Source organism: Mytilus edulis, chromosome 9 (genome assembly GCF_963676685.1).
Source record: "Mytilus edulis chromosome 9, xbMytEdul2.2, whole genome shotgun sequence".
NCBI lineage: Eukaryota > Metazoa > Mollusca > Bivalvia > Mytilida > Mytilidae > Mytilus > Mytilus edulis.
In genome coordinates, this window is record NC_092352.1 from 52,698,712 (window position 1) to 52,726,047 (window position 27,336).

At 31.1% G+C, this 27,336-nt stretch overlaps 2 long non-coding RNA genes across 2 annotated transcripts; both read right to left on the reverse strand.

Annotated features, from left to right (window-relative positions):
• Nucleotides 1-628: 628 nt before the first annotated feature.
• Nucleotides 629-3,149, reverse strand: LOC139488577 (uncharacterized). The gene is made up of 2 exons (XR_011656038.1): nt 2,599-3,149; nt 629-844 (listed from the first exon to the last, which is right to left on the reverse strand). It is a non-coding gene; the product is annotated as an uncharacterized lncRNA (long non-coding RNA).
• A 17,829-nt stretch (nt 3,150-20,978) lies between these two features.
• LOC139490360 (uncharacterized) lies at nt 20,979-26,870 on the reverse strand. The gene is made up of 3 exons (XR_011656300.1): nt 26,748-26,870; nt 22,408-22,502; nt 20,979-21,645 (listed from the first exon to the last, which is right to left on the reverse strand). It is a non-coding gene; the product is annotated as an uncharacterized lncRNA (long non-coding RNA).
• Nucleotides 26,871-27,336: the final 466 nt, after the last annotated feature.

The window sequence follows — 27,336 nt, forward strand, 5'->3', positions numbered from 1 at the left end:
GTTGATCAGTTTTCTTTTTTCTAATTTGTATATTAGTTTAAACTTTTCATCAAAAAGTCTGAAAAAAGAGATATGTATCTATTGAAAATGATTTATTTAGGTACAGGGGTTGCCACACTTTGAAATCTACATGGAAGCAAAACAGTGAAAAGTCATGTCATGATAGTCTACTTGAGAGACCTCACTATGTCTAGGAGAAGTGAACAATTCTAGAAACTTTCCATTTAAGTCATTCAAACCTTATAAAGAATAAAAGACCATCATTTTGACTTTTTATATCTTTTTTTTTCTTATGTCTCAAATACTACAGTACATACATGTATATTTCTGATACCAGTCACAGATCCAGAACTTTTTCTATTTTTTTTGGGGGGGGGGGGTAAGGGTTGCTGCTGACTAACTTAGGAGGGACCCGCTCCAGTGATTCCCTATTTAATCAACCAATTTTTTCCTATGAAAGGGGGGCCCTATGAGAATGCTAGCTTTGCATCAATGAATCTCAGGTTTTTCAATGACATTAAGTAATATTGTATTGCAACAGTATAGTGTCTCATGTACATTTACCCCATGTTATCAATATAAAATGGTGGAGTGTTTCACATTGTATGTATATTTGAAAATATAAAAATGTTTAGAAATAAAAGTTTATTAAATGATGAATAAATACAAAGTCATAAAAATAATGTTAAAATGAAAAATATGTAAAAAGTATTTTAAACATTTAAGGAGAACTATTGTTAAAATTAAAAAGTTTTTTTAAAGTAAAATCAAGTCAAATAGTCCTCTGTCCCATACATGTAAATCCTCAATATAGAAATCCTGCTCTTCTTATTCCTATTGTTATCTGAAAATATATAATTTATGCAGATGATATTATCAAATGAATATAATTGCAAACTTCTCTAGATTTTCTATATGATCGGTAAATTATAATATATTTTAATTGTCTACTGACAAAAACATGATCTTCTGAGGTCCCAATTAAAAAAAAAATGTTGAAAGGAAATACTGGAATCCGAAGGATCAATCTCGAAATCCTGAGCTATATTTTATATATATACCAAATCCAGACGTCCCGAAAAAGGTTCTCTAGAAAAGGTAATACTTATACACACCAACAGATGTTTGGAAACAATTTCTACTTATAAATTCATTTACTTAGTATTTAAAATTCATCACCCTAATAACATATCAACCTTTTTAAAAGATATAAATAATGTTTTAATAAAGTATAACGTAATATGCAACATTAAATTATCTTACAGGTATCTGTTATTTAAAAGATAACTTTTCATTCAATCATTCATATCTTTAATTCTTCATACCAGTAATTGATAATAAATGTATCCAACGCCAATAAAACCTGGCCACAACACCAAGCCAATACTGAAGGTGGCAATAAAATTCAACAATAAATCACATAATTTTTTTTTAGCATGGAAGGAGGGACAGAATTTATACTTTCCTACTGGTGAATATTTCATATACCTGAAACCTTTTAAAAGATATTTTACATGCCCATATGCACTATTCAGCAAAAATAATAGTACTGTTGTTCACATACATTTGTAGACAAGGGTCTGGATGGGTTGTTCTGCATTTCTTTATCATTTAATCTTTTAGGTCATTAGTCTCTATTTTTTTTTATACTTTTTGTCCATAATTTCTCTTTCCTCAATATATAAATTAGCACATCAATACTGTAAATTCAGAAATTATTGCGAGGTTTTTATTATTGCGAAAAATGCGACAGAGTTGTAAACGCAATAATTAAAACTTGCATTTTGTAATATTTTAACTGAATTAAGCATGACTTTTCTCAAAATCATAAAAATTAAAATTGCATTCAAGTTTAAAATGACAAAATCGCAATAATAAGTGCACGCAATAATTTCTGAATTTACAGTAGTTCAAAATGATTATGACCAGACCTAAGGCTTGCTGCTAAGAATATTAAGATTTTTTTCTGGGATGCATAGGAAGTCGTCCCAGAAAAAAAGTAGTCTTGTCAGACTTCATAATAATTTGGACTAGCATGTCATTTGCTCTATTTTTTACTTATTTTATGGTAAATTTTCTCTATTCTTGTTCCTATAGTAATAATTCTCTAATTCTTTATACGTTTTAATAATCATAGTTCCCAGTAACAGATCCAGGGATAGGGTTCCAGGGATTGGAATCTCCCTTTTTGGGGATGATCAATGCATTTGAATGGGGACATATAGTTGGAACCCCCCTTTGTCCTGGGGTAGTTATTTTTTTCATATATTTTTATTTTGTTTGTTTTTTGTCACACTTTTTGGGTTCAAAAATAAAAATATTCACCTTTTTACTATTCGAGACAACCAAACAAATCAGCACATATGCATTACAAAACTGCAAAACTTTAATTAAAATTTAAATGCTAACATTGACCTGCCAAAATTGAAGTTTTATTCAAATTGAAGTCTCACGCTGGAAAAGGGGCGTTTATTTACATGACTTTGTGGTCTACGGAAATTTACTGGATTTAAGAATCGAAAAGAGGCAAACATGTAGCCATAACCCGATCAGATCAATAAATTATGTTATGGATAGTATTAATATCTTTCTACTAACCATTAAAAGTAATAATACTAGGATTTCGTGAGCTCAGAAACCTTAATCTGTTGAAAAATGGCGTCGATTTGTGTGCTCTCTTTTCGCAGCCTCGGTTACAATTTGACACGGAGTGATGGGTATTTATGCAAATATTTAGGGACTCCTATCATCATAGATACTATTTTTGGTCATTTTATATTTAAATAGCCAATAGGATGCAAATGTGTCAGTTATTTTCAGAAGGGGAAAACACCCGCCATATTTTTATCTCCCAAATTAACAACGTCACTTGCCACTTTCAGATGTTCGTTTCTTGTAAAATAAAATCTTTTAAGAAGAAAAAATAGCATGGTCACCTGTAAAACTTACCTATATAACTTATTGATGATGAAATGACACAAGTTTAATTGTCTTTAATGATAAATTTCTCGAAAAATCACACGTACACGATGTAAACAAATTGCCGCGATGGCGCGATACTGTCGCCCTCTATGAAAAATCGCGATTGTCGCCCTTGATTTTCTGGCCTTTACGTCATATGGAAGGAGGCGCAGAATCGATCCGTGGCTTTCCCACTTTTAATAAATTATAACACTGCTTACAAAGTTTCATGACAATAGGATGTATATTATAGACAATAAGTTAAGTTCTATACTCGTCTTTGCGCGTAAAATTTTGATGTTAAAATTGAAAAATTTCAACTATCAACATTTGGGGCTTTAAAAATTAAAATATTGCAAAAAAATACTTTTAAAATGCCTTAATATATAACTTATCCTGTACTAAAAGCAATAGAGTACTCATTTGATTTATCAGACTTGGCATAATTATTCAAAAGTAAAACTTATATGATCCTGCGCCTAAAAATTGAGGTTTTTCAATGAAGGGGAGCCTAACATGAAGATGTAATATTTTCCAGCAATATTAAATTTGTGAAGCTTTTTGGTTATAAATAATCCTTACATATGTATTGAAAGTACTTTAAATGGAAAGAAAAGTTACAAATAACATATCATATTAGTTTAAGAGGGTCTTAGGCCAAGTAAGACTGGAAAAAATTTAGGGTCAATTAGGCGGTGCTATATATTTACATTAAAAAATACATACTGAGGCTATAAGAAATAAAAAATTGTGCCTTTTTTATCATTTCTATACTCATGTGACATGATACAACAAATCTGAGCACAAAAAGACTCTTGCAATTAACTTTTCTTACAAACAGTATGGTCTGATACAAAGATTTTTGCCTTTTTAGGTAAAAACTTGCATGCAATTTATTCTCAACAGGCTTATATTCAAATCACTTGCTATCCTACAGAAGAAAAGAAAGATATTATGTGAAATGGAACAGGTACAATAAACTTGTAAAGTGCTTTTGATACAAATTAAGTGAGGTATTTATTATGGAATTCAAATTTTATGTACCAAGGTCCCCACTTTTTACTTCATCCAAACAGGGCGTTAGACAAGGGTCATTTATACAACACATTTTGCACATATTGTCTGAGATAATCTTCTTTTCTGTAGATTCAGAGTTCATAAATAAGTAAAAGAACTAGACAAAGGCATAGAAACACAAATATTGACACATGAAAACCTGTCAGATAGAAAGTCAGGATGCCATTTATGCATCAATATTGAAAAAGCTATAAATGCCTATTTTGACCATAAAATGCCAAAATTGGTCATTTTTGCAGAAATTCTATATAATAAAAGTTTAAATACTTTAGTTTCATGCTATTTGACAAATTGACACCATCAAAACATTTAGGGAAGTTGCCAAAGTACAGATTCTATATTTACAGATTTCACCTCTTAGGTCCGAGAACACAATTATTTCGTAGTGCATTTCTTTTAGAACATAAATGAAAATAAAAAAAATCTAACCTGCGCTTTCTCAAAGAAACTTTTACAGTGTGTTTTGCTACTTTTGGGACAAATTATATCAAAATTATAGAAAACTTCATCGGCTCTAACTCAAAATATGGACAATTTTATGTTTAGGGCGTCTTGAAATCTTTTGACAGCTTCCGAAGTGCTAATTTTCAACCTTTTTCAGCTGGACCAAATCACTACTTTCCTTTAAAATTCTGGACCCAAATGTTTTTACAGTGTAATTTCACCCCCATACTTGCCATTTGAGGCAATAAACATGGAGAAATAAATTTGGAAGGGGTATAAAAATTAATGGCAAGTAACCCACTGTCAACACTAGGGACTATATTCCCTTGTTTGAAAAACAAGGGACGACAATTGTGGTCTCGGACTGGCTACCTTCTTTACATCATATATTTATTAAAAATGAATATTTGACATTTCCAGTATTTGCGCATTCGCGAAAATGTTACAAAATTCTTTCAAAATCATTTGAACTATTTACTTTATATTTTTTTTGGATTTCTAATGATATTATGAATTGGTTTAATAACATTTTTCAAGGTTATGATACACATTGCGCATGTGCAAACTATTTATAGACATCAAGAGCGATTTGTATGCACTACCAGGCAATTCTCAGGTATTCGATGGATAAGGCGAAACATGTGGTGAATCCTGCAGAAACATCAATTGTAACTGCAGATCAGCCACTTTTGGAAATGCCTGAGCAAATTCATTGGGAATGGCCTGATTTGTACGGAAAAGATAAGTTTATTGTCATGTTTGGTGGATTGCACATTGAAATGACTGGTTATAAAACTGTGGGTGATATATTGCGTGATAGGGGATGTTGTCTTACTAAAGCCAATATTGCAACACAAAGAACGGCAGATTCTTTTTATGTATGTTCAAATGTACCTAGGACTAGACAGGCGCATCAGATAACTGCATGTCTTTTGCTTGAACTGTTAATTTAGGATTATGAAAGCTAAACTCAGAATATATAATTATGTCATGGCTCTGTGACATTCAAGGATTTTAAAGACTGGTGTAAAGAAATAGAGTCATCTCGACCACAGTTTCATTCCTGGCGTTCAATTATAAAATAAGAACTTCTTCTGATTTTAATATTATGCTCATTTCATGAGTGAGATTTCGTACTTTATAAACAGTCCATATAAAGCATGATAGGGTATTGATTTAGGTCTTGATCAAGTGAATTATGCTCGATCGTTACCGACCCAGCTCCAAGATATGACTTCCCTTCCCGAACGTCACCCAAAGGTGGCAATGGAATTTGAAAATGATACTTGCACTGTAAGACCAGCAAATTTCTTTCTTATAACACAATTGATCAGGCACAAAAACAGAATAATGCAATTGTGAAGGGCGATATTGGTGCTTTAGGATTAACCGAAAATCCCATTTAGACAAGTGGATGGATGGAGTCAGAATACAAGAGGATGAATTTGAAAGATCTTGTGGTTTGGGTCATTCTATAACAGATGAACGACCTAATGAAGACTCTACAAAAAACACAAAAAGATGTCTTTAAACAGCTTTGAAGGCTTTGTAAAGTGATGAACAAGTTTAGAAATTCATTTCTAGAAGAGTTGTCAAATTTGTAAAAAAAAATTACTCCATTTAGGAAATTGTTGAACAGGTAATATAATAAACTCCAAGATATTTGTCCAAACAATACGAAGATCTTTTGAAGCAAATGCAAAACGAAGGAGAACTTGCTTTTTATAACCAAATAAAAAATAACAACTTTCTATTTTGGCCGCAAAATGACACTAGAAACGTCTTTGTCAAAAACATAGCTAGAGAACCTTAAAAGTGATTGGGAGACTTTTCTAGAATTTTCATTTCTTGTCACAGTAGACACTTTTACTTAGAATATTTCTTTATCCATAAAAACCAAACTGCTCCTCCGTCTTTATCGCAGGATGTTTCTTGAAATAGTGGTAATAAATCGCTGCAAATGAGTTTACTTGAAACATTCTTCGATTTGCTGATCCTAATTCGGACGCATTTATCGTCGGTGGGGCAGCAATGGTTCATTTTAGGTCACAACTTAGTTGATGATTATGCAAATAATGTCATACTGCCTTACATATAATCTTGCATCGATAAGTATTCAAGAGTAGACATTGTATTTGATGTTTACTAAATGAATAATTTCAAGGCTGTGACAAAACAAAGGCAAGTTTTTTTTGTGCCAGATTGAAAGGTGTTGGTCCTGGTAGAACATCAAGGGTTTAGAGTAGTTTTCTCTGTGAAGATGACAACGATACGAAATTTTTCAATTTCTTAAGAGACTAATAAAAATGTGTATGTTACTCATGGTGAAAATATTCTTTGCAATTTCAATAAGGATACGTCCTATCTACCCTTGTAATCATGAAGAAGCAGATACACGAATGTTTGTCCATGTTCGGCATGCTTATGAGAAGTGTAGTACTGACACAGATGTAATAGTATCAAGAATTGAAGCAATCGCAAAACTAGTTAGAACACATTGTGGATAGGTTATGGAAGGAATAAAGACTTTTGATGGCTTCCTGTACGTGAAATATCAAATGCGTTTTGTCCTTGTGTAGTTGCTCTTCCTTTCCTCCATGCATTCAGTGGATATGACACTTTGTCGAATTGTCATGGGAAAGAGAAAAGGTCACCTTGGCTAACAATGGAAGGTTTTCCAGATGTAAAGGACTTTTTTTTTGCTTAAGTATGAAGTGAGGCACGATGTGAATTGTTTGCCAGGAAGTAGCGGCATTGTGAATCAATTTCGCCTACAAGAGGTTCTTTTCAAGAGCACATCAAAAGAGAAGTAAATCAAGACGGAGTTGTTTGGGCTCAGCCTGATTCATGTATTCGACAGGTAAATGTACCAAGTCATAAACACTGGGGTTGGATGAAAGAAAGAATCAATGACAGTTGGAAACCGAAATGGACTTCTTTGACTGGCGTTGCATCCTCGTGTCAGGATGCAGAGGCGATATCCAGCTGTGTTTGTGACCGTAAATGCTACCGTTCTGGCCTTCCCTGTACGGGTTATTGTATAGGCAACTGTCAGATATATAATTATAAGACGAGCAACCGGTCTTTCTAACCAAACTAGGCATTCTAACTTAACAAAGACTGTTATTTCTTGTTAAGTTGATGAAAAATATTAAAATATTTTCTACGTATTTGCCTCCAATTTGGAACCGGAAATCACTATTTTTCTTCATTTATGTGTTGTTTTGTCGTACTAAGGAGCTGTTTTTAACGTTTTATCATAACTTACATTGGATTATACCTATAACACATCTTTCAAGGATTTACATCCCTTGTGAAATTGCGTGAAAGTATAAAAATCGATTTTTTTTACTTTTTTGCCGGCATTTTGAACCGAAAGTCACATAAAGTTTCATTAATGTATTGTCTAGTCGTAGTTTATGAACTGTTATTTGCTTTTTATCAAATCTAACATTGGATTTTACATATAGCACACCTTTCAAAGGATTAACAAATCATGGCTAATTTGTAATGACGCCATTTCCAAAATGTGTGGTGGCCATCTTGAAAAAATGATTTTTTTCTGGCCAGCAGCGGATTTTTTATAAGTATCATTTAGATAACCTTTATACCAAATTTCATGCTCGTATCACGATTTGCACAATTATGTCCATAATATCTCCTACTATATCAAATGCATAAGGGGAAATAACTCTCATATGGAGCGTCCATATTGCTTCGGTCAAACTAGGACAAATCATGCAAAGGATATAACGAGCAATTTTGTAAAATAAATTTGTCGTAATCTTTTACTGTTTCGAAGGTGTAGTGGACACAAGGAAAACAGTGTTATGGGAGATAACTCCTACAAAGAAAAGTATTCGGTCACGCAGGGTAAATTTCAAACGATATCATATACCAAATATCTAAGCGACATATTGCGAAACAAATAATTATAGCAAGAACAAAATTAGGCGGAAGAAAAAAATAAATAAAAAAAAAATAATCAGAAGAAAAACAATAGGTCTTTCCACAGAAAAGTGGAAAGACCTTATATTCAGAAGAAAAACAATGTCTTTCCACAGAAAAGTGGAAAGACTTAATAATCAGAAGAAAAACAATAGGTCTTTCCACAGAAAAGTGGAAAGAACTTATAATCAGAAGAAATATAATATGTCTTTCCACAGAAAAGTGGAAAGACCTAATAATCAGAAGAATACAATAGGTCTTTCCACAGAAAAGTGGAAAGACCTTATAAAACTAACGAAAGTCAAACAAAAAAGAAACTATAATTTACACAAAACACATTAATATTGAGTAAAATACACCACAAGAGTAAGAGTTTTAGTCTAGAACGATCATTTTATCTGAAACCACATCAAAAGACAAAACAAAAAACTATTGAATATTTTTTTTCAAACGATTTTCAGACCTATCCACTCCGGTAAATGAGAATTTCAAATTTGTAATATATTCTGGTACTGAAATGACTGCTTAAATTTATTCGAGATATAAGTCGTAAAATGGGGAGAAGAAAGTCAGGTTTTTTTTTCAATTTCTAGTTCTGGAGGATATATGTCGTCAGCACTTCTGTCTTGACCTGAACCATCATTGTTATGGTCATAATTATAAATTAACTGTTTACAAAACTATCAATTAATAAACGAAGACTTTTTCTACCGCAGGAAAACATAATTAAACCTGTTTTGGGGAAAACGTTTAGGAGTTTTTGTTCAAAATGCTCTTCAATTTCGTACTTTATTTGACCTTTTATGATTTGAGCGTCCCCAATGACTCTTTTGTAGACGACACGCGCGTCTGACGTCAAGTGCAAGATTTGAATCCTGGAATCTATTGTGAGTTCATTAATCCAAACCAATCTTAAAAGTTGGTATTGTTAATGGAAAAAAAACATCAAAATATTTGAATGTGAAATCAAATGCTTGCAAGGAGAGGCGCACAGTGTGTTCCCATAGGAATGCCAACAATTTCTTGAAATTTTTCTACCTCGAAATTAAACAAAATTGTCTATACGACATCATAGCATACTGATTAAGTTTTTTTCTCTTTGTGGCAAGTTTTGCCTTTTTGCAAAATGCAAAACAATATATAGCATTAGATACCATTATTATATTAGAGATTAGAATTGCGGATGATTTTTTTTTCAGACGATTTATCAGTTTGATATTGGAATGATGGAATAAAGGTTTTGATAGAATTAATTTTAGAAAAAGTTCGAAAGTAAAAATTATCCCGAAGTTCTTAAAGGGGCACTAGCTGTCAAATTCATGTTCACCGACTATAATATTTTATTTATAACAATGTAAAACATTTATTCAAACTATTAAAAGCCTAAAATAAATAATAAACAGGTCACGAGCATGAAAATACGTAGATTCGTTTCGTGTGTATTTTAGTCCAGACGCCATCTAACTAATTATTGAGTTGCGATTACCATATAAGCGATGTAAACATAAATAGATTAATCAAACTCGTGCTGTTGGATTATATTAGGTCTATTTAATTTCATATTATAGATGAAAAATAAATGGTTATCATCTATATTACCTGTATAAGAATGCATTTTTGTGGATCGAATCAGTCCATCAAATGATTTATCTTTGTTTCACTTTCAATGTTGACATTCTTTTCCATTAAGGATTTACTTAGGTGAGGTTTTGGAATTCGTGTCAAATGTTCGGACTCCTCAAAGTGTTTTTCCATACAATACAATGTTAAATATTTTGCCCCATAACCCCTTTTATTTGTTCATATAAGACTAAATAGCTCATTAAAGGTCATTTACCAAAAGGAGTAAGTTCAGTAAGACCCCTTTTTGGCCCCAAAATATAGCAGTTTTACAAAAATGTGAAAATGTTATCTTTTAGCTATTTATTGGAAAGTAGAATGCTTCTGTTACATAAATATGGGCTGTTTTTGACAATAAAATGCACATATATCGGGTACTAGCATCATTAAGTCATGCTAAATTACTGAAATCTTCACAATTTTAGCATTTTAGTTAAATTTTAGGCAGTTTTCGTCCTAAATGAAAGTGGCCGCATTCGTGTTCATTCATAATATTGAAATGTTAATTGTATTTGATGATATTACATAACATATATAAAGGTTGAGGATGAACACGGATGCGGCCACTTTCATTTTTTACAAAAACCATCTGAAAAGTGACGTTTTTTGGCATCTTTGATAGATTTTTTCATATTTAAGCTTGAATCGGAGCGTTTTTAATGACTAAATCAGTTTAAATCTTTCACATAAATTAATCTAATCAATTGAAAAAGACACTTAAGTGTTTAAAAAGTGTCCAAAATCTTTCGTTAGATGAACCTGAAATTTGAGGCCAAAATCGGCCCTTACCGGACCTACTCCTTTTAGAAGATTCTTGATTTTCTATCTTTTGATTTGAGACTCAAATAATACCAATGCAAATATAAGTTAAAAGTCTGAGTCAGCCTTTGCCTGCCATATTTTAAATCTCAAATATCTCAAAAAGGAGCGCCATGACCTATCAATATTTTTAGCTTATTTTTATCCTTAACCATTGCTCTACCTGCTTATAGTATCATTTTTAGATTCTTGATTCATTTAATTTCACCTAAGTACATCCTTAAATAACTTTACACATACAATTCACGTGTTATCCATCTCAAACTAAGGGGTTAAATTGAAGATCACATGAATACGGATTCAATGAGGTCGAATTATTCAAAAGTGAATAATTCATAATCAATGTTTTTTAGCTTTTGTTGACAAAATTGAAAAATACTTGCTGCTAAAAGCTAATTATTATTTCATTATTTGCATTTAATCATTGATTGAGCAAAAACAAAAGATATTAGATTGTTCTTACATCTCGTAGCTAATGTCCCTTTAAGAAATTTTTGTATCCACATGAAGTAAATATAACTACGCGATTAATCATTTTAACTGTATTACTAAAAACCTTTCATTCAAAATGAAATTAAACGACCTTATGCATGTTTTAGTTGAACTTGGTATGTTACTAGTATCAACATTTGCATTTGGTATTAATCGATTAGATTTATTATTCAAGATAATTATCATATATTGATCTCACATGCATGACATTGAATACAAAAAGATAAAAATGGGATATGTGGTTTTTAATTTAGCGTCCCAAATTCATATGCAAAACCAATTAAAAATCTTTTAAAAAGAACTAGGTAACTATTATACGTAGTTAACCTCGGATTGGGAAAAACTGTTTATTATGAAAACGTGTGACAGGATTAATATTTTTTTTCATTTGATTTCACTATTTGGCAAAGTTTATTTTATCAATTATATTATCTGAGATGTGATTCAAGTAGTTAACTATTCATAAATAATATTTTACCCGACAAAATAAATCATTTTTCAAAGAAAAAAGATTGAATTGAATTAATTTACGAGTTATAACCTTGAACATTATATTATCCTACAATATTGACACATCCATTCTATTATGACATTGAAGTGAGAATGAATTGGACTTGATATTGGACTGTTAAATCATTGATTCAATATAAACAAATGAAATATCATGAACTTGTTTTCAGTATTTAAGGATGTTCGCTAGTCATGTTTTTGAATTTTTGACAGATATCCGGAATCCTCTGGTTTAATCCATTTGAATGCCTAAATAAATTTGCTAATTGACCCCATTTTTTTCTTTTTATAAATCTTTTACATGTATTATTATAAGCCATCTGTCTTATAACATCCTTGTTATTATTTAATACTTTTCGAGCACATGAACTTGTCAATAAAAAAGCTACGAAAAATCAAGAGAGACCATTTTCCCGCAAAAATTGCAATGGCCAATATCTCGAAAACAAGCACATTGACCTTCATTTTTTTTTGCTCTTTTGGTTCCTCAAATAATCCCTTATCAATATATACTAGTTTTATGCTAACTTGTTATTTTGAAACATAGTAGCGAACATCCGTAATCCGATCCTCAAGCATTTCATACATTTTAACATATCATACATAGTCTTCTCCTTCTAACTCTCTATTACCGTTATGATGCCAGATTTGTTTAACATTTTTTTTTATTTTGTTCAAATATTCCGTGAATCTTTCTTTTTACATCAATCGAAATAGCAATTGCATGTTCTGTATTCGTAGAAAATAGAAATGTGTTTTATGTCACGGTGTCTTCTGTTTGTTTGGTTTTTTTTTTGTTTTTTTTTTTTGCAATGGCTTTGACCGTTTCCCTACCAAGAATGACTTTTTAAAGATCATTGAATATCTTCTGTGTTGTTTTTTGGTGTAAATATTAAACCAATCTTTTTAACAGTAATATTATCAATAAAGCAAAGAAGTTAAGATTATTAGTTACATAGTGTGCTAGTGACATAATACGGTATATATGGGGTCAGTAAATTCCATATGGGGTAAGAGCGAAGCTCGAATCCCCATATGGAATTTACTGACCCCATATATACCGTATTACGTCACTAGCACACTATGTAACGAATTTATCTTACCGACTATCTTAACGTATGAAATTAAGACCAGTGATTCTCAAAATAAGCAAGTCTTCAATACTGTTAGCACTAAGAAAATACTTCCATTGATCCTATCGTTATGCCAACAATAACGACTTGTAAGGTTTAAATGTGTTTTATGAATTTATTTCAATCTTAATGATCAATTTCTTCGTCTGTTGGAACTTTTAAGATTTTTTCTCAGTACCGTTTTGTTTTTTATAAAGGGACATAACACCATTACTAACCGTGTATGAAATAAGCCCCGCCCCATTCTTACCTAATAAGGCATATAAAGGGACGTAACTCCACTACTAACCGTGTATGAGATAAGCCCCGCCTCCCTACTAACCTAATATCAAATATACACGGTTTGCACGCGGACGCTTTTAACCAATCATATTCCTGGAAATGTATAGGAGGTAAGATAATTGTTCATATTATCTTGATGACATTGAAATTATACCGCTGCTATTCATTTATGGCATCATCAGCGTATATCAAGCATCCATTTTCAGTAATACTGCACTATTATCTCAATTTCATTTTAGAATAACTTAATGCAAAATGCGTTGCTATTTTTACTAGTATCATTCATTGCAAACTTTTATTTTGATGTATAGGAATCTTTTAACGATAAGCAACAATTTCAATTCGAAGTACTTTCATAAAATTCAAAACTCCTTTATTTCTATTTTTTACATGACACATGTAATAAAAAATACCAGCACTTGACCCATAAACTATAATGTTCCCTCTTTGATATTACAGCGAAGAGGGACACAATTTTCTGAAAAGTGGAGGTTTGTGCAAACAAAACAAACATTCGAAATCTTTGTACAAAAATATAATGATGAAAGAGGGACGAAAGATACCAAAGGGACAGTCAAACTCATAAATCAAAAATAATGACACAACATAGAAAACTAAAATATAAACAACACGAACCCCACCAAAAACTAGGGCCGATCTCAAAAACTAGGGGTGTTTTAGATAAATGATAAAATGTATACACTTTTTTAGATTATATAATCAATAATGTAACATATATTTAAATAATTGAAATTAGGGTTTATCATGTCAGCATGACACACCAAACATGATTGAATGTATGAACACAAGGGGAAAAAAGGACTACGGCAACGAGGGAAAACAAAACACACTTCATTGATAAGTTCTAGATGAACTTTTGCGTTTTGTACATTCACAGCCAAACTTCTCAAATCAATGAAGAAAAAGACTTGAGGTTTAAGTAATTAATTGGATAACAAAATCCTCGACTAAACAGTGTGTCAGTAGAACAAAGATCACGTGATATCCAAAACGCATATTTTATAAGGTCAATAACATAAAAAAAAAAAGAATAAAAAATAAAAACCAATAAATGCGAAATCCTTGTATTCTATAGTACCAGCAAATAAGATAATAAAAAGTACAAGTACAAATTATCCAATAGTAAAAAGTAAACGTAATAGTTACTAATCCCAAAGCATTCGACCTGCTGAAAAGAACCAATGTCATCCTACGGACTAACATCAGCGGCTCACTAAAGACCAATGTATATAATACACAGTAATAGAGGAATTAACATTGAGCATTATCATTGAGAAAATACTAATAGTTTAGAAAAGGTAAAATAACAAAATTCAAAATTTTCATGAAGAAATACAAAAACTGTGTTTCTTTCAAACGTTTAAACAGCTAAAGAATGACAATTATTTATCATATTATTTTATAATCAATCCATCATTTTCAGTCGTTTAAATGAGTGATTAGACGGGTCATAAAAACTTCTAATGATCATAAAAAACTTCTCTAGCTGATTCCTTATCTCCTATAATTTGAAAAGCTACTGCAAGACATTCGTAGGCTGCACCTTGGCCATGACAATTCGGCAAAAATAATCCTCTTCTATTGTTAGACGAAGGTCTCCTAGCGATTCCTGATAATTTCTGACATTTCGCTGATGAAAATGACACAAGAATGGAGATAAGCTACAGATGGTATTACATTACGCCATTTATAAGCATCTATATTCATTTCGTGTGGATTAAGAGTAGATTCCTCCGGGAAAACGACATACATGTAAGATCTAAATAAAAATCTAAGAGAGCGAATCAATCCTAACTCCTTGAATGTTTTCAAACGGAATAGTTCCCAATGTAAGTCAGATACATTTCCACGGATATATAGTTTTTCTGTGGTACATTTTGTAAGTGAATATGAAAGAATATAATGAGCTTTGTTGTATTGTTTCATTTTGTAGAATAATGACGCCAACATCAACCAACCAGTTACAATATATTGGTGGGTACTTTGTAGTATATAGTAGGTAACAGAGACATTGTTTGTATTGTTCGTATTTGTATGCGTTACCTTGTAAAGTGAATGGTTGCATGGTTTTTGCTGTGACTGAACAATACTGAGTCATATTGCGTAAATAAATAGATCTTAATTTCTTTGTTTGACTAAAAATTATCTGTTGTACATGTGATATATAACCCATTTTGTCTTCATATAGATTAAGAGGTATTAATACTTTTGATTTAACTATTTTCTCAATATCTTTGAAAAACAAATCGACATTGAAATGTACTCCACAAGACAACGACAACATGCATACTTGTACTGAAAAATAAATAAATGACCATAAGTAATCAATAAGAAATACTATTTTTCTAACAATTGTGTCCTGCCATGTCCAATAATCTTATTTTCAAAAAGGTTGTGTTCTGGAATAAAGTAATGTGGACACATTGATTGTTCAACACAATATATCAGTCTTTTGAAACATCTAATAGAGCAAGGTATTAAGTTATCGGGTTTCCACACCGATGTCGGTATTTCTTTACATAGCCAGCATAAAATAGTCTTAATGAAGTATGAACAAAGTAAATCGCTACATCCAGGAGACTGACTTATAACATCTTTAAGTAGAATTTTCATTAAAGCATAGCACAACAACTGTGTATGAAAAGATGAATAAATCAAAAACTTTTCACCAACAGAGAAGGATATACGCCATTGCAGTTCCCCATTTATATCCCCCTTTGTACCAATTGGTACAAACAGGACACCATGATCAATAATTATTTGTTGTATCTCAATAGCTGGCCATGAGTTATTAGATCTAGTAACCCAGACAGAAGCTGTAGTTATCCATGATTTGGCATGCAAACAATATGCAACGTCAAAGTATCCCTGACTATCGGATAAGCATGATCCATGAACGACAAAAAGACTTTTACTACGGAAACGCTGTTTAAACAATAAAATAGACAGAAATAACTGTCCCTCACCCCTTCCATATATCAATCCATTGTCTCCGAGATTTTCTTTAGTCAGACGTAAATACGCAAAGATGTGTTTAACATCTTCAGTGTCTGAAAAAAGTATACTTTAGAAAAACGATAATCAAGTATTTGTTTTTGTGCCGTCACAACTAGGTCATGTTCGACAAACATAATATCTAAGTCACTTCCTTCCAGTTCAAGTCCTTCGCCAAAAACTAACACTGCTGATACACGTCGATGTGGTGTTACAATGCATTTGGTCTTTTGACGCATTTATTAATCTGGTTAGTTTAACGTAACCTTCTTATCCAACAATATTCAGACGTAGATGATCGGACAGGCAAATTGACATCTCGGGTGTAAAGTCAACTGATCGAAAGAGAAGGTAAAGTTTAATATGTTTTAAAAATTGAAATAGAATTATAATATCAAGGTAAGAAAATAATTTTCTGTCCAGAAAATAGCTGATCCCAAATTCTAATTTCATTCCGTACTCTTTAAGAAATAACACCTTATTAATATTAAAAAAAAAAAGATTTTACAGATTTTGATTTTACATATTAAGAATTAAAGATCACTGATTGAAATTATTATCCTTTTTCTAACGATTTTTCAGCATTAATGAGTTTTTATATCTTTTATTAGGTACATGTATCTAAAACATTGTCTGGCTGATGTTTAGACGTATCATATATACAGAATGCACTGCTGGTGATCAGATGGATAAAATCTGTAACAGACGTACATGTAATATATTTATTTCTGTTACTGCGTCTTACATTAATTTGTAGGATCCTTTACAATATATAATTTAGCTGTACTGTGCTACGACGCTAGATTTAAACTGACGAAGAAAGGTAAAACCAAGCCACCAAAAGCTTTCTTTTTAGAACCTAGATGGTTGAGTGCTCTAGCGCGTCGGACATAGTGCATTGCTTTTTGGTGCCACGATATCTCAGTAGCATGACCTGGAATCCCGGCGAAGGAATAACAAAAAAATTGAAACATTGTTTGCCTGATGTTAATACGAATTATATAAATGTATATGTATATATTTTTAATGATTTAAAACTCCTTAAAACTTAATCTCCCAAAATGTTTGCAGAATTAAAATAATATATCAAATGTTTTCAAACATTCCTTTGTAATCATTATTTGTTTACGGTTTATAATGTGGCATTATCCAATCGGTTACGGGATGGATATTATACAGCGACAGAATTAAAAAAAAGTAATGGTAGAAAAAAAGTTTTTAAAAATTACTTACTGGACATTATTAAACGGTCAATTTGAAAATTGGATGAGCTAGTTATATGTGCGTTCCTGGTATATCTTTTGGAAATCTGAAAAGAAAACAATACACAATAAATTTATTTTACAATTTTTACATTTTGCCCAAGAGGACTTAAAGATCAATTGCCGAGGGTAATTTTCCCCTTTATTCAGTGCCGTTATGTTATTTATAGTACCAGTATTGACAGCATACATCTCGTATAAAAACGCACTTCGGACGACAAACACTGATAATGTATTATTTTCACTTTGCAAGTAATAAACTTAATTATTATATGTAGCTTTATGCCTCTTTTTTTCATTATAAATATTGAATTGAACTTCAACATAGGTTATAATTCCTTTATCATGCTTATACTGATGATACTGTACACGATCTTATGATTTTAAGGTCAAGTTACAGAAAATGGGATATGTCACAGATTTCAGTAACATTTTGCACACAACTCTGACTCTATGAACTACAACTGAAAATCGAAAAAACAATGCATTTATCTAATTTATCATTTGAAATATAACTGATTGATTTTTTTTTTCAAAATTGGTGAACATGTGTATAGAAAGCACATAAAATCAGCGAAAACACTTCTTAAATTTGTCTTAAAATCATAAAATTTCTAATTCTACTCCATAGATATTTTCTTGAAATATATATGTTGTTGATATATAGATTTCCGTTATAATGATGCAAAATAAAGATAATGTCACCGACTTCGTTTTTGTGTTATAAATCATTCAAAGATGTGTTCCTTGTGACAAAATGCAATAAAAATTGAAGTAATCGTAACTTCACTGCGTTGCAGGCCGTAGAACGTTGATTTTTGACGTTTATCACTGCCAACAAGGTAACAAGTTGATTATTAGACAAAAACGAAGTCGATGACCATATGAAAATTTTACATCATTAAAACTGAAATTTAAAAGGTCAACAACATTGAGTTTTTTAAGAAATTTCTATGGAATAGAATTAAAGATTTGACAATTTTGTGTGCCTTCTATATAAATGTGCATCCGTATTTAAAGAAATCAATCTGCAATATTTCATGTTATAAAAGAGATAAATGCATTATTTTTTGGATTGTCAGTTGTAGTTCAACAAGCCACGGTTGTATGGCAAACTTCAGCAGAATCTGCTACGTAGCCCATTTACTGTTCGTTGACAATAAGACCCAGTGTAATACAGGTGTCACATGTGAAGCAGGATCTGCTTACCCTTCTGAAGCACCTGATATCACCCCAGTTTTTGGTGGGGTTCGTGTTGCTCAGCCTTTAGTTTTCTATGTTGTTTTTTTTTGTGTACTATTATTTGTCTGTTTGTCTTTTTTATTTTAAGTCATGTAGTTGTCAGTTTTTTTTTCAATTTAGGAGTTCGACTTTACTCTGGTATTTCTTGCCCCTCTGTCAATATGCCTTTTTGAATTGAAATCTCTGTCCTTTGATCTGGACACTAACTTAATCCAAAGTAGAACAGAGTGTATTTCCATGTATCCGTTTGATTGTCAATGCGTTATATATTTCTTAACAATCAATCACTTGTAGTTGCTTTCGAATGAAGTTTGAGAGATTATTTGCAGCTGCACTTGTATCGCATTTTTAATTACTACAATACGTTAACAACTACACCCATTCTCATTATGTACAGTGAAACCTAGTCAAGTCGAAGTAAAAAGGACCAGACGAAAGTTTTACACTTATCCGAGGTTAGACTCATCCCATGTTTAATGTGAAGAATAAAGTTAGGAATGCATGAAATAAAGTATGATATGTGTGTAAACTAGATATTGATTTGAAAATGTGACTTTTTTTGTATGACTATTTAGAATTGTGTATTTAAGGTTCATATTTTCTGCTTTGATAACATATTTGTCAGTATGTCGGTATACATTTCATAGGTTTTATACTCGCTTATATTTTACTGGTTTGGCTCTTAGTTCATTCATGTATTCATTTTTCACATTCTTTTGTTCCTGTTATTATTACTTATGTATGTTCCAACAGTTGTGTTTAAAATACCATACACTTAAAAAAAACAGAGGACTGAGCCATGGCTATTGTGTAATTATGACTGCGTAATACAACAAAATCTATGGATGTGAGTTGCTGGTCAACAGTAGCCAATGAGGATTCAGAATAGTGCTGACATTCCTGGTAGTTAAACCTAAGAGGTTTAAAATAGTAGAAATCATGATGCATTGTGACATTCATCTCTGTTTTGTCAATATAAAATGCCTCATACGATGATTTTTTCCTTTACATTAGATATGTGCTTTGCCTACTATTTATTGTATTTGTCTTTACGTGTAAAAAGTAAAATCACAAAAATACTGAACTCAGAGGAAAATCAATTTGGAAAGTCCATAATCACATGGCAAAATCAAAAAACAAAACGCATCAAAAACGAATGGACAAGAACTGTCATATTCCTGACTTGGTACAGGCATTTTCAAATGTAGAAAATGGTGGATTAAACCTGGTTCTATAGCGCTAACCCTCTCACTTTAATAACAGTCTCATCAAATTCCGTTACATTTACATGATGCGTTAAATAAACAGTCACAATATATTCTCTGCTAATTAGTCTTTCTAGGGTATATATGTGAAGGAATATAATAAATGGAAATGAAAAAGATTAAACTTACATTAAAAATAGTTCTAGTATAATGTTCACCTTTCTTCAATCAATTTAGTAATCTGCAGTTGTAAATATGTGTTATATTTTAATAGTTCGATCTCAAATCACCTAATAGAATTGTCTAACGTATATTATGATACACATATATAGAGTAAACAACAAGGACATAAAAGAGGTATTTTAAATTTCAAATTTTGATGTAACTAGAAAGTTCCCCGGAATAAAAAAATCGGTTTTACTGATATTACAAGAAATTGAGTTATGGCCCTTGAACCAAGGTGATTAGTGTTTCATAGCTCCGCAAAAAAGTGACTTTTTGAAAGATTACAGCTAGGAGTTTGGTATGAATTGTTGAAGACTGTATGCAATATATGTTTACAGTTCTTTTGAGACTAAAACATTAAAAAACGGACAAATAATTTAGTATTTATCGATGTGTAAAGACAAAAAAATTCCAAACGAAGAAAACGAAATGGCCACCTCTTATGCCGAAGCAGCTAGAGATGAAAACAAATACAAAAACAAAAACGATGACTGCAAGATTGGTAATGTTAAACCAATATTTCTTCTCGAAACAGACGTCTTTGGTGAAAATGATATGAATCATTTAGGTCAACGTCCATTCCTAATAAATATAGATGTATATCGAGCAATAGAAGAGCAGGTACCAGTTAGAGCTTTAATTGGGTTACAGAGAGTTCGAGGCATCTGGCGAATATATTTCGACAATGAGCAAGACAAAAAAAGAACTACTGTCATTGGCGCTAACCATCAGAAGAAAATCAATAACCCTGTACTTGAGAAACCCAAAGGTAACCATGAATGAAGAACCAAATGCTATAAAGGTACGAGTCAAAAATGTTCCTCTATCAGCAGATGACGACCAAATCTTAAGAACTCTTGAAACTTCAGTTAGCAAGTGTGAGATAATCACTCACTCCAGGGAAAGATTGAGAATTGACAATCTTGTAACAAACTGCAGAACAGGTGATAGGATAGTCATATGCAAACCTTTCAATCCGCCTCTGCCAAAGTCATTCAAAATAGGCAATTATTGGGCTACTATCAGCCATTTTGGCCAAGCATCTACAAGCAGACCAAATATAATGAAATGTAGTAAGTGTCTAGAGGAAGGGCACATAGCAAACACTTGTCCAAACGGATGGAAGTGCAAAAAATGTGGTCAACTAGGACATCGACAATATGAGTGCGACGAGCATTCTGATGTTGAAGTTGAAGAAGACCATACATTTATGACCAACATGGAGGGTGTCTGCAATCCAGACATTTTCCATGCAAGTGAAAATGATGTACAGACCAATGAACAAACTGAAGATAAAGTTGTGACACAGCTGATGAAGGTTGTCCACTTAAAATATCCAGACTGACAGATAGTCTAATCAATTCCAATAATGAAGATCAGAAATGGTCTGTTCTTCATGACAGTTTTATCCTGAAAAAGAAAAAGACAAATAAAAAGAAAAAGTACATTAATGTATGTGTTATTGTGTACTAGAGAATCTAGTCATGTCGATGATAATACTTATGTCATGTTACTATAATATTAAATTAAAGTATTTACCATCTGCTACTAAATATCCTGATCGAGAAAACATGTTTATCCATCTTAAAAAGTCTCCAACAAAAGCGGATGAAATAACCTTGACCAGAAATTCTATAAATACTTTAACGTTGAGGTCAAAATATAGAACGTACAAAAATAAAAGTAAAGAGCAAGCGTACCTGGACAGCGAAAGTCTAAATCTATTGCAAAACAAACAGCATATACTTGACAAATATAATCATCATGAGAATAGGTTATTAACGCTAATTATGGAAAAGATCGATAAGATAATACATTTTACGGTACGGGAAAATAAACTGCTAAAAATATTAATCAGGAATACACCGACTATAAACATAGAGATAGTAAACAAACCGGTATTACTTGAGAAAAAAACAAACCCAAACCCTAATTCATCGTTTAAATACCCACGATCTGAAAACCCAATCGCAAACAGTGAGGCGTATAACGGTATTTCACAGGTAAAACAAATGCTATATCAGTATGTACACTGCCCTATAAATAAGTCTTCTTGTACAGAAACAAGACTAAAAGAATTTAGTTTTAAGTCAGTCAAAAGAAAAAACAAAATAACAACAAAGAAAACCAATACTAAATGCTTCATTATTAATAGTAAGAAAGATAACTCACCATGCTATTGTATGAAATTTAAAATATCCAACTATAAACCACCATGAAAAACTATTTGCATATTTGTACGGTCAATGCTAATGGCCTACACCAACCTGAAAAAATAAATAAAATAGTAAGATGGGCAAATCAACAAAAATGTGATATAATTTTTAGACAGGAAACTCATTTTACTAAACAAATGCAAGATACTTTGTCTAAAGAACTTGGTAAAAACATTTTCAGAAGTGATGGTACAAGCAATTCACGCGGAGTAGCAATATGGATAAAAGATAGAATAAATTTTAAAATTATTGATGAGCACAAAGATGCTGTTGGTAGATTTATTTTGATTAATATTGAAATAAATGAAAATATTTACAAGCTAGAAAATATATATGCTCCAAATAGATCAAGAGAAAGAAATAGTTTTTTCAAAACAGTTAAATCAGATATAAATAAATATGGATCAAACCATTCTTGGGGGAGATTTTAACGACATCTGGTCATTAATTGATACAAAAAATAAAACTAAATCCTCTAAAAAATTTGATAAACCAGTTACAGGTTTAAAGGGCTTATAAAATCGTGTAAATTAATAGACATTTGGAGAAGTAGAAATAAAAATCTAAGGCAATTTACTTGGTGTAGGAAAGATAGATCAGAAGCCACCAGAATTGATTACTTTCTGATTTCAAAAGAAGTACAAAAAAATTGTAGAAGCTGCGATATTAGACCTTTAATACAGAAAATAACTGACCATAATGCAGTATCATTAAAAATTAATACTGAAAGAGGAAATAAGGGGCGTGGCTACTGGAAATTAAACTCAAGTGTTTTAAATAATGATGACTATGTAAATGAAATAAACAAATTAATAAACAGATATGAAAATGAATCAATTAACTGTGATGATTTAGGGATCCTATGGGACAATTTGAAAATAGAGGTAAGAGATGCAAGTTTAGACTATTGTAAAAGAAAAGCCAAATTAAAAAAAGATAAAATAAATATCCTAGAAAAACAGCTAAATGATCTCAATAATAAAGCAAATAATGGTACAAATGTAAATCATAAATTACAAAAAGAAATTGAGAATGTGGAAAATGATCTAGAGTGTTTATATAAAGACAAAATTAAAGGACAAAAAATAAGATCAAGGGTAAAATGGTTCGAAGAAGGGGAAAAAATAGTGCTTACTTCTTGGGACTAGAAAAAAGTCGTCAAACAAAAAAGATTATAACTGAACTATATGATGAAAATGGGCTCGTAACAACTGATCAAGATAAAATTCTAAATCTACAAGTGAAATATTACAAAAACTTTATGAGTCAACTAATCCTTGTGATAATGAAGTTAAAACATATATTAATGAAACAAAATTAACAAAAACGCTTAAAGATTCAGATAGTAATCAATGTGAAGGGAAAGTAACAGAAATTAAATGCACTGAAGCAATTTTTAAAATGAAGCTTAATAAATCCCCTGGTCTTGGTGGGATGACAGTATAGGCTATTTTTGACGAGACTAAAAAATATTGTTGTCAAAGTATTTAATTATAATTATGAAAAAAAGAACTTACAAACTCACAAAAGAAAGGTGCAATTTCACTAATTTTTAAAAAGAATGATCCTCTTTCATTTGATAATTATCGTCCCATAACTTTATTGAATATTGATACTAAACTATTAGCTTATGTGTTAGCTCAGAGACTTTAAAAAGTACTACCATCTATTATTAGTCTAGATCAAACAGGATATGTCAAAAATAGATATATCGGTTTTAACATCAGACAAATTCAAGATATGATAGATTATTCTGAGAAATTTAATATAGAAGGAGCAATCCTTTTCTTAGATTTTAGTAAAGCTTTTGACTCACTAGAATGGACTTTCATGACGGAAACACTGAAACGGTTTGGATTTAAAAGTAGCTTTATCAGATGGGTTGAAACTATGTATAACGACATTAAGGGATGTATCTTAAATAATGGGTGGGTCTCAGGTCCGTTCAAAATATATCGAGGAATACGACAAGGGTGTGCGATTTCAGCGTTACTTTTTGTTATAACAGTAGAATTAATGGCAATAAGACTTAGAAGTAATAAAGATTTTAAAGGTATAAAAATTACATTAGATGGAAAATCTTGTAATTTAAAAATTTGTCAATTAGCTGACGATACAACACTTTTTCTTCAGTCAAGGAAAGAAATAAGTTTAGCTCTCAGTATAATTGAAACATTTGGAAGTTTTTCAGGACTTAAGCTTAATAGAAATAAAACGGAAGGGGTATGGTTAGGACGACTAAAAAGTTCAAAAGATGAATATGAAAATATAAATTGGACCGACAAACCAATCAAAAGCCTTGGAATATATTTTGGGTATGACAAAAAAGAGTGTCAAACATTAAATATTGAAAAAGTGTTGGACAAATTAACGAAACTTGTAAAAAGATGGGCAAAAAGAAAGTTAACACTACTTGGACAAATATTAGTAGTAAAAGCTCTTCTTCTACCAAATATAACCTACATTGCTACTAACAGTATCATTACTAAAGAAAATCTACAAAATATAATTAAAATCTTATATAAATTCATTTGGAACGGAGGAAAAGATAAAATAAAAAGGTCAATAATAACAAAAAACTTTGCAGAAGGGGGGTTAAAAATGATTGATATAGATAGAATCCTATATAAATCTATACATTTAAAATGAATTATAAAAATATTAGAATCAGAAAATGCAAATTGGTCTGTATTATCAAAACTATACCTTAATAAATTCGGAAAAACCTTCTTATTTTCAAGATGAATGTAAATAACACAAAATTGCTAGATAAAAACATATGGAACAGTACCCCAACCTTCTATCAAGAGATGATAAAAACATGGATAAATGTAAATAATTGTGAAAACAATCATCATGATCAAATCGATAATTATTAATAAATCAGAAAACAAGTTATATGGGGAAATAAATTCATAAAATTTCAAGGAAAATGTTTGTTCTTTGATAACTGGATTGATAGTAACATACTATAAGTAAATGACATAATAGATAAAAGAGGAAATATATCAGAAGAAATGATTACTTCAAAATTAAGAAATAAAAGGAATTGGATTTCTGAATACTCAAAACATAAAAAAATCTATACCAAAGCAATGGACAGACAAATTAAAATCAGAAGAATCATTCAAAACAAAAGTCCACATCAACCGAACAAAAACTAAACTTAGAGATTGTAATGATGTTCTAACTATTAATGCTAAAACATATACAATTTAGTATTAAGTGTGTCAAAAACAGAAATACCAGTAGGATTTTGGAAATGGGAAAGAGTCTTAAGCAAAGGGAGACTAAGAAATGAATTTAAAGACTATTAGATTTAATTTTGAATATCTTAAAAATAATAAAATAAAAATGTTTAGGTGGAAATTAATGCACTTTATTTTGCCAAATGAGGTGCTGCTTTTTCAGTGGAAAATTTCACAAAACAATTTGTGTTCATATTGCAATGAAATAGATAATTATAATCATTTTTTCATTACATGTTCATATCGTAAAACATTCTGGAAATCAATGAAAGTTTTACTTTAAAAAGTCTTCATAGGCGAACATGTAATAAGTCTTCATTAGTTGGTTATAGGATAAAAAATTCATGACGATGCAAACTATGCGCTAAGTCATTTGCTTAGCTTAATGTTCTTTTCAATCTAAAAAACACATTATGTTTCCAATAAAAAAAACCAAAGCAGTGGACACATTAAAATTTTTTGAATATGAGGTAGAAAATACTGTAGAACTATATAGTATGACCAATACAGAGATCAGCAGTTTATTGACAAAGGTGTTGAATATTTTGAAGAATAATAATGAAGTCACCTTAAAGTTAACTTAAGCTACATGTATAAAAAAAACCAGATGCTATATATCTAGATTATGTGTGATTGTATGTTATTTTTTTTTCCTTTATTATAAATGTACTATGCAAGTAATTATCTGTAAGTGCTATGCCTCAGGTATGAGTATGTATGAAAGTTATTGAAAGAAATTTGTTTGTAAAATGTATCATGTGACACTGAACAAGTATGCCTGTATGTGCAGAAGTTTGTTTGTACAATAATTATTACTATGAATGTTAATGTGGGTAATTCAGATATAAATGAATATGTAGGTGTGTGTGTGTGTGTGTCTTTGTCAATATATAGGTACTTCGACACTTGTACGCTACATCTGTGTGCATTGTTTACAAACTTTGTCAGGTAAAGGTCACGACACGGTACTTATCTTGGTCAAATCAATAACAAATTTAATAAAGACTGAAAGTGCAACTATGAAAAATATATTTACACTCCAACTTACCTTTTCGCAATATTATTCAAAGCTTTTAAAACCACATAGAAATTAATAATCCAATTCTCGAAACACTTTAAAAAATATTGTCCAAACACGAGGAACGGAAAAGTCGTGTGAGGTCACTTGACCACAATTCGTTTTTGATTAGTTAATAAAAGAACCCAAAAAGTCATTCCGGATGAATGATCTATTTCCGTAAAAAAAATTATTGTGTAGATATTTTTTCATGAATATATCAAAAAATACTTTTTGTGAAGATGCAAAGACTATTTGTAACAACTATAATAATAGTTTAATATGTGAATTAAACCAATGTAATGTATTAGTTAATTTTACTGAATATTATCCCTGGGTATTCAGTGGTAATTTTACAGGGAAACTTGATGAAATGCTGTACACCAAGTTTAATTGTTAAACAGCAATATGTGCAATAAGAATCAATTATAGTGTTAAAAAAAAAGACAACTAAATACCAAAAAAAAGATATTACAAGGAATCGTATCCGAGTTATCAAAGTGGTGATAATGACAAAGATATTTGTTTAAGGGCCAGCTGAAGGACGCCTCCGGGTGCGGGAATTTCTCGCTACATTGAA